Source organism: Lolium perenne, chromosome 6 (assembly GCF_019359855.2).
Source record: "Lolium perenne isolate Kyuss_39 chromosome 6, Kyuss_2.0, whole genome shotgun sequence".
Taxonomy (NCBI): domain Eukaryota; kingdom Viridiplantae; phylum Streptophyta; class Magnoliopsida; order Poales; family Poaceae; genus Lolium; species Lolium perenne.
In genome coordinates, this window is record NC_067249.2 from 64,800,891 (window position 1) to 64,814,088 (window position 13,198).

General features: G+C 41.8%; 2 long non-coding RNA genes across 2 annotated transcripts; both read left to right on the forward strand.

Moving 5' to 3' along the window:
* The first annotated feature begins 265 nt into the window (after positions 1-265).
* On the forward strand, positions 266-4,688 carry LOC127307514 (uncharacterized). The gene is made up of 5 exons (XR_011746887.1): positions 266-663; positions 1,014-1,090; positions 1,974-2,047; positions 2,199-2,313; positions 3,909-4,688. It is a non-coding gene; the product is annotated as an uncharacterized lncRNA (long non-coding RNA).
* Positions 4,689-8,327: 3,639 nt separating this feature from the next.
* LOC127308214 (uncharacterized) lies at positions 8,328-12,380 on the forward strand. The gene is made up of 5 exons (XR_007856353.2): positions 8,328-8,725; positions 9,076-9,152; positions 10,036-10,109; positions 10,261-10,375; positions 11,971-12,380. It is a non-coding gene; the product is annotated as an uncharacterized lncRNA (long non-coding RNA).
* Positions 12,381-13,198: the final 818 nt, after the last annotated feature.

Sequence of the window (13,198 nt, forward strand, 5' to 3'; positions counted from 1 at the left end):
AACATTACCTCCTCAACATCATGCACATGGATGATGTGCATCTCTCTCTCATTGTTCATTTTTGTTTGGCAAGAATGGAGCCGGCCAATTTGTGTTTGCATTCAAAATTCGGCCAGCACTATCTCCCCTTTTCCTTCTTATACAAGCCATGCCTCCCACCTACCCCAATCCATAAATGGGCAGCCTCCCAACCAACTCAATCAATGAGGAGGCTATCTCCCAACCAACTAAATCAATGAGGAGGCAGCCAACCCACCCCCTCTCCCTCTATATAAAGGGGCTTGGCAGCCCACTCCCTCCTCACTTGCTCTCATTTCCCACTCTCCACTCCTCTCCACTCCTCTCCTTTGCCTCATTTCTTTTCACTCCCTACTATTTCCTCCACTCCCTCACACTCTCCTCCTCCACTTCCCCACGAAAATGGTGCTCCCCTTGCTCCCATGGCCGGCCATGGCCATGGAAAGCCACCAAGATGAAGCTCCCTTCCTCCCTCAAGCTCATCCTCACCATGAGAGCCTCCCCCTCCATCTTCTCCCCAACCTTAGATGGTTTAATCTCCTCTTCTTCTCCCTCCATTGCTAAGATTGGATCTTGATGCAGGTGCATGTTGGTCCAAGCATGGAGAAGGTTGAGCTATCCTCAGATCTGAAGTTCTTGAGCAAAGTTCGTCCAAAACCTTGCAGTAATTTCTGTTTCTTGCTGTTTCAGATTCTGGTACGATCTTGTAAAATCCGCCAAATCTCGTGTGCAGATCCAAATCGAGTGTTTCAAAGTTCTGCAGATAGCTATTGAAAATATCTACAACTTGGCATTTGTCTCATCCTCAAATTCGTTACGGATTTTGCATGATAAATAAAGTTCTGCAAACATGCAGAATCATTGTTTGTTAGATTTCTTCCGTTTTACAAAACCTTTTTGAGAAAACTCAAATTTGGGTGAAAGCCCTCTCCCGTACCTTCATTTTGGCGTTGGGTTCACTTCAAATGACCTAATGGAATTGAAATGGTTCACAGATCAAAATCTGGTCAGATCTGACTTTGTCGAATTAAACCAGGAGCTTGGAGACGAATTTTTGAATGAAACCAACTGGGTAAGAACCACCTATTCAATACCTTTCAGATGCAGCAGACCTCATATTTTTATGATTTGTGTATGATTTTTGACGAATTAAAATTGTTCTGTATGTTCTGCAGACATGGCTGTTAGCTTTTAATTCATCAAAAATCCATTTTTGAACCTAATTGAGTGATTCCAATTCTGTAGGATTACTGAATGTTTTCTTAATCATCTCCAACAAGTTTCAAACCTTTATCTGTTCTGCAACTCCATAGTTAAAGCAAATGGTGAAAACATGCAGTAAACTTGTCAATCCATTTGTGAGAGTTTCAGAAATAATTTGAACCCAAATCCAATTGTGTTTGCATCTCTGTTTAATTACCTTTCAAATGCAAGTAGCCCCATAATTTTAGGATTTTTCTACGATTTATGGCTTACAGATCTTTTTTTCTGTACAGTCAGATTCAAGGAAATTCCTAAAATTGTAGGTTTAATATTTTTAGGTGATTCCAATTGGGTTAGTCTTGTATTAGTACTAGCTATCTAGGAAAAATATTATTAGTCTCTGTTCATACATATTTGTTGCTGTTAGTAATGTTTATGTGTGACATGCATTGTTGAAGCAAAACTTTACGGTTTATTTAAAACCCTTGACCAACTCTTTTAGTAGAGATGGGCAACCTTTGTTTTATGCTTGCAAAACAAAACCTCTGCAACCTAACATTATCTCTTTTGTTTTGTTTAAATTTTCAAATGATGTGGTATATGGTTTGCTTCCTATTTTTGTATAGTGATTAAGTGAGCAAATTAAATTAGGAAAACTGTTTTCTACTTTTCCAAAAGTGTTTGAAAATGTTTTGTGAAAGTATTTGATGTCAAACTAATGCTCTTGTCCTCTTTATGATGTTATCTACCAGGGGTACTTAGCTTGTGCCATGGTGATACCGAGAGAGGCAATTGCTAAGTTGTGATACTCTCATACCTTTACTAGGTAAATAAAATGGTTTCTCTTTAAGTTGTTTGTGGTATCTATAAGTCCTTTGTATGTTATACCTTGGCTGCATGGTTAGTTGTTGATTGTTGTATGTTTGTTTGTTGGTGCAATGTGATTGATTGTGTTCTTTTATATTTTCCGGCGATAGATGCGAACAATTCCGGAGAAGAAGAACAAGTGGAATCGGATGAGAAGATTTTATTTATAATGTTGGGATTGTTATATTGATGGAGTTGAAGAAGTACAGGGACAAATAAGCCCAGGCAAGCCATCTTTTGATCTCTGATCCGGTGTCTAGTTGGATGTCATTTGTTGATGTTCAAAGCACCTTCATTCTATGTGTGTTATTATCTCCATTTATGTCATCTATGTGTGATTGCAAGTGGGGTACTCCCTAGTGGTGATGCTCCACTATTGTCCTTGTGTTATGGGATGGATGGTAACATGGCCGTGCTATTCCACTTGGTGATCTTGTATGCTCAACTTGAGCATGTTCCATCTCAAGATATTAACTTACACCACACCCACCCCATTTGTAGTATAGAGGTATCAATGTCATGATCTTGGTGTGTTCTCAACTTGAGAGGAGTATGCCGTGTACCATCTTGGAGAATATGTTGGATAGTGACACTCCACTATCTAAGTTGTGTAGTTAGCACCACAAATCTGAGAGTATATTCCTCCTTGTGTTGTCATAATACATGCTTACCTTAAGCAAGTATGATCCACTCCACTACCCCTTTATACCTCATCTATGGCGGGATGACTCTCATCTCGGCCGTAGTGCAATACTAGTTCAACTCATGAAACTATAGGTTGGGAACCCCTCAAGGTTTACCTTGTTGTAAATGTTTATGAAAACCTTGGGTGAGGCAATCTAACCCAAGCGTATGGTTTATGAAAGGAAAGGATCTTGACAAAGATGGTTGGAAAGAGGAAATGTGTGTGTGACTTGGGTTTTTGAGAAAAACTACACATGGTTCTCTGTATTCGCCCGGAACAATTACACAGCGCAACCATAGCTACTCCAACGTGGGCACGGGGCTTAACTTGACGTTTGTTCTTCTTAGCATGAGGCACCGCACAACTATACAAGGGTACGGTTACCCCCGAGTCCGGGTTGTCGAGGTTGGGACAATAGTATAACGGGAGGCCTTCGGGGCTGACCCGTCCGGAAGACACTATGGGTCTCCTGGCTTGGCGGTGGAGCCACGCTCAAAAGGAGGTGAGCTGCCACGGTGCCGGGGAGGTACATACTCCATAGGGTAGGACCTCGTGTTAAGTCGAATGGGCGAAAGGTTATGTCCGGGTATACGTCGTGGCATATGTCGTTATGCGGGGATGATGCCCACACGATAGGTATCCGGATAGTTGTGGTGAAAGTGTGCAAACTCTGCAGAGTTAAAACTATTCGAATAGCCGCGTCCGCGGTCATGGACGGTTGGGATGGCCGTTACCGAGCTGTGTCGAGTTTTGGTTTTGAAAAATGATTTCCAAAGGAAATGTGTGTGTTGGATGTACCGGAAGGTACGGAAAGGCTGGTGTCGACCATATGGAGATGGTCGAGGAAAATGAAACAAAATTGGGTGACCCTTCCTAGTGTTTCATGTAGAGGGACTCTTCTTCAATAGAGAAATAGAGAGGTCTTAGATAAATTCTTGGAGTGTCCCCTTCGATTGAGAAGTTGGGATGCTATCTCCACCAAAAACATCTCTTCTCTTCCACATGCTATATCCACAAGAGAAACTACTCTTCCTCTCTTGTCTTCTTTAGTTAGAATTGTTATCACCTTCTTGATGGTTTGCGAGTACAATTCAAATGTACTCACGGCTTTGTCCCTGGCTATTTACTTGGCCAGACTTGAAGGAGTTCGACAGATGACGAAGGAGTTGGCGACGTCTATGCGAGCTAGGAACATCTTCCCAGTCAGTTGCCTGTAGGGTTATGGCAGATGACTTGGGTACTGCGCTGCTGAAGTGATGGTGCTACTCTGATGTTTAGTTAGGCCCTTCGAGGCTATTATGTAAGTATTGGTCATGTGACCATGTTGTAATTTTCTTATTCCGCTTTGTAATGGATGGTGTAATTTGATATCAGTTCGGTTATGTGTTCACGGCGCACTGATCATGGGATCGTGAACTGTATACATAACAGGGAATTTCGGACAGCTAGTCCGGGGTCCCCACAGAGCTGGTATCAGAGCCATCCTGACTGTAGGAGACTTTAGTTAGCATGGACGTTAGTTAGGAAACAAGTACTTGGACAAAACTATTTACAAAACAAATTGTTTCTTTAGTCGGAAGTATAGCTTCTACTCCTCTTATTTATTCAAAGCTTCTAAAATTCTTACCTCTCCGCTTTATAAAAAGGTTTGAAAATTCTTACTCTATTGTCTCAGCCAATTCAAACCTACATATTGGACGATGTCCCCAACTAAGACTGGAGACTCGAACTCGAAGATGGCTCAATCCCTCAGGAAGACTCATATATCTCCAACTGCAGCTATTGAAGATTGGATGCCGACGTAGCCGTGTGCTTGTTGGGATGATAACATCATGTCTTTGGTTGTCACCAAAGTCTGTCAAGGAGCTGACCTTCTTCCTCCGTGGACTTGCACTTTTTGCGGTCATGCAGGGATCAAGTCCTCAGTTCTTGACTAGTAATTTTTAGGCCAGCTACAAGAAGTTGACGATTTCGGGAGTACCTCAACAACTACCTCTTCGAAGACCTCACGTCCCCGGGATGTTGAGTAAGAAGACTACGCAGTTTTCTCCTCCGCCTCAACATAGAAGACCGAACACCAGGCCTGCTTCGCAACCAACTGCCCCGAAAATCCATGTTGGAGTCCATAAGAGCAAAATGAAGACGGCAACATATGTGACCAGCCCCCAAGCGAATAGGATGGATAGGACAAACTCAATCGCTTTGATTGAGCTACCCCCACACATTAGGCATTCCATGGGTACTTAGGTTACCATGCCTGGTTTGATGATTGCTTGTAGTTCCCTTGTGTGCTGCCTTGAGTGTCTTTTGTTTGTTTGTTGTGTGTATAATTGTCTTGGCTTTTCGGTCTGAAAAACACCCTTAGTGTGATAAACTAGCTTAGAAAGCCTCCCAAAGATGTTTTCACCCTCACCTACCTCGCCGATGTTTTGCTAACTGCTAGTTAGTTGGATAAGTTAACGAAAAGCTCTAACTCTACCCCCCGTTAGCAGTTGTTTTTCAAACATCAGGAAAACTAACCCAAACCCCCATCTACGCTAACTTCCTTCAATATCAGCTGGAGCATCTCGACTACGCCAAGAAAGAAGAAGCCCTACCTTCAAGAATGACTGCACCTCTGCGAGGAGACATACTAATTTGGACTAACCTTGGAGCATAATCGCGCTAACCTCGAGGATATCTTCTTAAAACTATCCTCTGACACACCGTCTAACAAGCTTAGAGAACAATAGCATCAAAGCCAAGCTACATCACATGGTTCGTCTGGTCCTCATCAAGTGAAGGCTCCTGAAGATACCTCAAGACTCAAGACTTTAGGCGTAGTTTACCCGCTAACTTCTTAGTTGCTACTGAAGTCAGCACCGACCCTCAAGCTGAAGATTGTCTTCGACGACCCCTGTTGCTGCTTCATATGGGTACCAACCAGGTGTTTCATCAACTTATTAACTCACTGCGCGTCCCCTATGGTTTAGTTAACACCGTGAGTGCCTCTTGAAGTTGCGGTCTGCACGTCGCCCCTGAAGATTCTTCAACTGAGTACGGAAGATCGATGACTCCTTCAGAAGCCCCCGACAGGACCGCAAGGCAGAAGCTCTAAGATTTTCCGAAAGCCCGATGAAAAATCTTACGGGTGGAAGTCTTCCACTAAAAGTTGGAGCTAACCCTAACATTTTAAACCTTTCTAACACACCGTTGGAAATGTGGGATGCACTAACCCCTCTTGAAGCCGTGGACTACTCAACGCCCGCTGAAGATGTTCAACTCCAAAGATCAATGGCTTCTCCAAAAAGCGCCCGACAAGACTCGTGGCCGAAGCTTACAGTTTTTAACGCCCCCTCCCCGATGAACAATTTTAAGGGTGGAAGACTTCGTCTTCCACTAAATGTAAGCTAACTCTAAAAAGTTTTCAACCCTGCTCAAGCACCATTGGGTGCACTAACTCTCCCACAATCATGAACCCCGCTAGGATCATTAAGAAGGTATAGATCCAACATCTGCACGGAGTCGTCAGCCTCTTCATGAAGCTCGCCATCGTCAGAAATCCATCATGTCTCTCACAAGCTGAAGTTGCGACCCTCTCCACACAAAGGCATGTCTACATAAAAATGGAGTCTAATTTTCGTTAAACTTTACAACCCCTCCAGTTCTACGCTCAGTAATCTCGGGACGAGATTATTTTAAGGGTGGAAGATCTGTAACACCCCAACTTTTGCAACCTTGATTAATTGTCCATATTTCAAAAATTAGGGGGAACAAAAACTTTTCTATAGACTAATTTAGATGAGTTGCCTTGATTTGTTTGTTGTGATGAATTGCTTTGATCTGCCGCTAGATATATTGTCTTGATTTCTTGTTGAGTTACGTGTTGAGTACCTCAAAGAACAACACCTCTAGTGGTCAGACATACAACTCACCTAATAAAACACATGTGTGACTTAGGTAAAATTGTTTTCCTTTTTACTACATCAAACTCTTCTCCTGATGGCAACATGAGTGTGCCATCTTGATATTCCTATTTGTGTTAGTCCAGCTCAAACCATCCTTGAATCCAAAATTTGGGATCATCTACCCTCATCACATCCTTCGCTTATACCCACTCATCATAGGTTGATTAAAGCCAAGTCAACAATCTGTTTTGGCAAGCTTATAAGTTCCAGGACTTTGGCGAGTTGATATCTAAGCAACCACCACTGTTATTGTTGACCTGAATGCATGGATCTCATCTATGCAACATCCTCTTCAACCTCCACGTCTTGCATGTCTCAGTCAATCCTTGCAGCTCATATATTCAACTTGATCTTGTACCCTATCCAATGTTTTACCTCAAGATCACTTCCTTCACTTTTACCTCTTGTTTTTATTCAAGTTTAATCTTCACAAAACCAAGATTGGGAATGATGGGTACATTTTGAGGCCACCATCTACCCTTGAGAACACTCCTCCCTAAATTAGTTTTCTTTCTCAAAAACCCTATTGTTTTTCCTTCTCTAGTTTTGATCACAAAACTACTTCTAGTTTTATAAAATCTTTTCAGGATATTTCTTCAAAGAAAACAAAGAACTGAAACGGGTTTTGTTTTTCATCCCATTTCTACCAAGTACTGATTTCTAAAACATTATTTTCTATTTTGTTTTCCATTTTACAAAAGGCTTGTTTATGGTACCTATACCATTTCTTGTCTTCCTCTTGCTTATTTTACATTTGAGAAAAACTCTACTTCACTTGAGAAAGTAAGTAGAACATTTTGACCTCCTATGTTCTAACTAGTTTCTCTCAACATTTTCAAATTCCATTCCACTTGAGTTCATTCCCAATTGAGGTGTTTCAAATCCCTTTCAAATAAATTCTTTTTTTTTTTTTTTTTCAAATGACAATCCTTGCACATCTTATGCACATCACTGATTTACCACATTGTATCCCCTCATCCTCCAATTCTTGATCAAATGGATGATCATTTGATACTTTCAAATGGACTCCCTTCAACTGAACCCTAGACTCAGGGAGTATTTCAAACCACTCCCAATTGACCTCTTTTTTAGAACAACTTATTTTTCCTCATACCTATCTCACTCCCCCATTCTTTTCCATCAACACCTTGACCTCTTGAATTGATTTTATGCCACCATATTCACCATTGGTATTGTATCTGTACTTCCATCACTACCCCTCTAAACCTTGGATCTATCTCTTTCCATCATTTGTTTGCCACAAACAAAGTGATAACAAATTTTCCTTTTAATGCATATCACTCTCACTCTCCATTTCTATCTCTATGTCACAACCTCCATCAACATTACCTCCTCAACATCATGCACATGGATGATGTGCATCTCTCTCTCATTGTTCATTTTTGTTTGGCAAGAATGGAGCCGGCCAATTTGTGTTTGCATTCAAAATTCGGCCAGCACTATCTCCCCTTTTCCTTCTTATACAAGCCATGCCTCCCACCTACCCCAATCCATAAATGGGCAGCCTCCCAACCAACTCAATCAATGAGGAGGCTATCTCCCAACCAACTAAATCAATGAGGAGGCAGCCAACCCACCCCCTCTCCCTCTATATAAAGGGGCTTGGCAGCCCACTCCCTCCTCACTTGCTCTCATTTCCCACTCTCCACTCCTCTCCACTCCTCTCCTTTGCCTCATTTCTTTTCACTCCCTACTATTTCCTCCACTCCCTCACACTCTCCTCCTCCACTTCCCCACGAAAATGGTGCTCCCCTTGCTCCCATGGCCGGCCATGGCCATGGAAAGCCACCAAGATGAAGCTCCCTTCCTCCCTCAAGCTCATCCTCACCATGAGAGCCTCCCCCTCCATCTTCTCCCCAACCTTAGATGGTTTAATCTCCTCTTCTTCTCCCTCCATTGCTAAGATTGGATCTTGATGCAGGTGCATGTTGGTCCAAGCATGGAGAAGGTTGAGCTATCCTCAGATCTGAAGTTCTTGAGCAAAGTTCGTCCAAAACCTTGCAGTAATTTCTGTTTCTTGCTGTTTCAGATTCTGGTACGATCTTGTAAAATCCGCCAAATCTCGTGTGCAGATCCAAATCGAGTGTTTCAAAGTTCTGCAGATAGCTATTGAAAATATCTACAACTTGGCATTTGTCTCATCCTCAAATTCGTTACGGATTTTGCATGATAAATAAAGTTCTGCAAACATGCAGAATCATTGTTTGTTAGATTTCTTCCGTTTTACAAAACCTTTTTGAGCAAACTCAAATTTGGGTGAAAGCCCTCTCCCGTACCTTCATTTTGGCGTTGGGTTCACTTCAAATGACCTAATGGAATTGAAATGGTTCACAGATCAAAATCTGGTCAGATCTGACTTTGTCGAATTAAACCAGGAGCTTGGAGACGAATTTTTGAATGAAACCAACTGGGTAAGAACCACCTATTCAATACCTTTCAGATGCAGCAGACCTCATATTTTTATGATTTGTGTATGATTTTTGACGAATTAAAATTGTTCTGTATGTTCTGCAGACATGGCTGTTAGCTTTTAATTCATCAAAAATCCATTTTTGAACCTAATTGAGTGATTCCAATTCTGTAGGATTACTGAATGTTTTCTTAATCATCTCCAACAAGTTTCAAACCTTTATCTGTTCTGCAACTCCATAGTTAAAGCAAATGGTGAAAACATGCAGTAAACTTGTCAATCCATTTGTGAGAGTTTCAGAAATAATTTGAACCCAAATCCAATTGTGTTTGCATCTCTGTTTAATTACCTTTCAAATGCAAGTAGCCCCATATTTTTAGGATTTTTCTACGATTTATGGCTTACAGATCTTTTTTTCTGTACAGTCAGATTCAAGGAAATTCCTAAAATTGTAGGTTTAATATTTTTAGGTGATTCCAATTGGGTTAGTCTTGTATTAGTACTAGCTATCTAGGAAAAATATTATTAGTCTCTGTTCATACATATTTGTTGCTGTTAGTAATGTTTATGTGTGACATGCATTGTTGAAGCAAAACTTTACGGTTTATTTAAAACCCTTGACCAACTCTTTTAGTAGAGATGGGCAACCTTTGTTTTATGCTTGCAAAACAAAACCTCTGCAACCTAACATTATCTCTTTTGTTTTGTTTAAATTTTCAAATGATGTGGTATATGGTTTGCTTCCTATTTTTGTATAGTGATTAAGTGAGCAAATTAAATTAGGAAAACTGTTTTCTACTTTTCCAAAAGTGTTTGAAAATGTTTTGTGAAAGTATTTGATGTCAAACTAATGCTCTTGTCCTCTTTATGATGTTATCTACCAGGGGTACTTAGCTTGTGCCATGGTGATACCGAGAGAGGCAATTGCTAAGTTGTGATACTCTCATACCTTTACTAGGTAAATAAAATGGTTTCTCTTTAAGTTGTTTGTGGTATCTATAAGTCCTTTGTATGTTATACCTTGGCTGCATGGTTAGTTGTTGATTGTTGTATGTTTGTTTGTTGGTGCAATGTGATTGATTGTGTTCTTTTATATTTTCCGGCGATAGATGCGAACAATTCCGGAGAAGAAGAACAAGTGGAATCGGATGAGAAGATTTTATTTATAATGTTGGGATTGTTATATTGATGGAGTTGAAGAAGTACAGGGACAAATAAGCCCAGGCAAGCCATCTTTTGATCTCTGATCCGGTGTCTAGTTGGATGTCATTTGTTGATGTTCAAAGCACCTTCATTCTATGTGTGTTATTATCTCCATTTATGTCATCTATGTGTGATTGCAAGTGGGGTACTCCCTAGTGGTGATGCTCCACTATTGTCCTTGTGTTATGGGATGGATGGTAACATGGCCGTGCTATTCCACTTGGTGATCTTGTATGCTCAACTTGAGCATGTTCCATCTCAAGATATTAACTTACACCACACCCACCCCATTTGTAGTATAGAGGTATCAATGTCATGATCTTGGTGTGTTCTCAACTTGAGAGGAGTATGCCGTGTACCATCTTGGAGAATATGTTGGATAGTGACACTCCACTATCTAAGTTGTGTAGTTAGCACCACAAATCTGAGAGTATATTCCTCCTTGTGTTGTCATAATACATGCTTACCTTAAGCAAGTATGATCCACTCCACTACCCCTTTATACCTCATCTATGGCGGGATGACTCTCATCTCGGCCGTAGTGCAATACTAGTTCAACTCATGAAACTATAGGTTGGGAACCCCTCAAGGTTTACCTTGTTGTAAATGTTTATGAAAACCTTGGGTGAGGCAATCTAACCCAAGCGTATGGTTTATGAAAGGAAAGGATCTTGACAAAGATGGTTGGAAAGAGGAAATGTGTGTGTGACTTGGGTTTTTGAGAAAAACTACACATGGTTCTCTGTATTCGCCCGGAACAATTACACAGCGCAACCATAGCTACTCCAACGTGGGCACGGGGCTTAACTTGACGTTTGTTCTTCTTAGCATGAGGCACCGCACAACTATACAAGGGTACGGTTACCCCCGAGTCCGGGTTGTCGAGGTTGGGACAATAGTATAACGGGAGGCCTTCGGGGCTGACCCGTCCAGGAAGACACTATGGGTCTCTGGCTTGGCGGTGGAGCCACGCTCAAAAGGAGGTGAGCTGCCACGGTGCCGGGGAGGTACATACTCCATAGGGTAGGACCTCGTGTTAAGTCGAATGGGCGAAAGGTTATGTCCGGGTATACGTCGTGGCATATGTCGTTATGCGGGGATGATGCCCACACGATAGGTATCCGGATAGTTGTGGTGAAAGTGTGCAAACTCTGCAGAGTTAAAACTATTCGAATAGCCGCGTCCGCGGTCATGGACGGTTGGGATGGCCGTTACCGAGCTGTGTCGAGTTTTGGTTTTGAAAAATGATTTCCAAAGGAAATGTGTGTGTTGGATGTACCGGAAGGTACGGAAAGGCTGGTGTCGACCATATGGAGATGGTCGAGGAAAATGAAACAAAATTGGGTGACCCTTCCTAGTGTTTCATGTAGAGGGACTCTTCTTCAATAGAGAAATAGAGAGGTCTTAGATAAATTCTTGGAGTGTCCCCTTCGATTGAGAAGTTGGGATGCTATCTCCACCAAAAACATCTCTTCTCTTCCACATGCTATATCCACAAGAGAAACTACTCTTCCTCTCTTGTCTTCTTTAGTTAGAATTGTTATCACCTTCTTGATGGTTTGCGAGTACAATTCAAATGTACTCACGGCTTTGTCCCTGGCTATTTACTTGGCCAGACTTGAAGGAGTTCGACAGATGACGAAGGAGTTGGCGACGTCTATGCGAGCTAGGAACATCTTCCCAGTCAGTTGCCTGTAGGGTTATGGCAGATGACTTGGGTACTGCGCTGCTGAAGTGATGGTGCTACTCTGATGTTTAGTTAGGCCCTTCGAGGCTATTATGTAAGTATTGGTCATGTGACCATGTTGTAATTTTCTTATTCCGCTTTGTAATGGATGGTGTAATTTGATATCAGTTCGGTTATGTGTTCACGGCGCACTGATCATGGGATCGTGAACTGTATACATAACAGGGAATTTCGGACAGCTAGTCCGGGGTCCCCACATGCTACTCTAGTGATGTTATTAAAGTACTCTATTCCTCCTACACGGTGTAATGGTGACAGTGTGTGCATCGTGTAGTACTTGCCGTAGGTTATGATTGTAATCTCTTGTAGATTATGAAGTTAACTATTGCTATGATAGTATTGATGTGATCTATGCCTCCTTCATAGTGTGATGGTGACAGTGTGCATGCTATGTTAGTTCTCGGTGTAATTGTGTTGATCTATCTTGCACTCTAAGGTTATTTAAATATGAATATCGAATATTGTGGATCTTGTTAACTCCGGCATTGAGGGTTCGTGTAATCCTACACAATTAGTGGTGTTCATCATCCAACAAGAGGGTGTAGAGTAGTCCTATTATGTGATCATTGTTGAGAGTGTCCACTAGTGAAAGCAGGATCCCTAGGCCTTGCTTCCAAGCATCGAATCTCCGTTTGTTTACTGTTTTGTTGCATGTTTACTCGCTGCCATATTTTATTCAGATTGCTATTACCACTCATATACATCCATACTACTTGTATTTCACTATCTCTTCGCCGAACTAGTGCACCTATACATCTGACAAGTGTATTTGGTGTGTTGGGGACACAAGAGACTTCTTGCTTTGTGGTTGCAGGGTTGCTTGAGAGGGATATCTTTGACCTCTTCCTCCCTGAGTTCGATAAACCTTGGGTGATCTGATGCCTACGGATGCTTCTATTCTTGTAGACAGTGTTGGGCCTCCAAGAGCAGAGGTTTGTAGACAAGCAGCAAGTTTCCCTTAAGTGGATCACCCAAGGTTTATCGAACTCAGGGAAGAAGAGGTCAAAGATATCCCTCTCAAGCAACCCTGCAACCACAAAGCAAGAAGTCGCTTGTGTCCCCAACACACCTAATACACTTTTCAGATGTATAGGTGC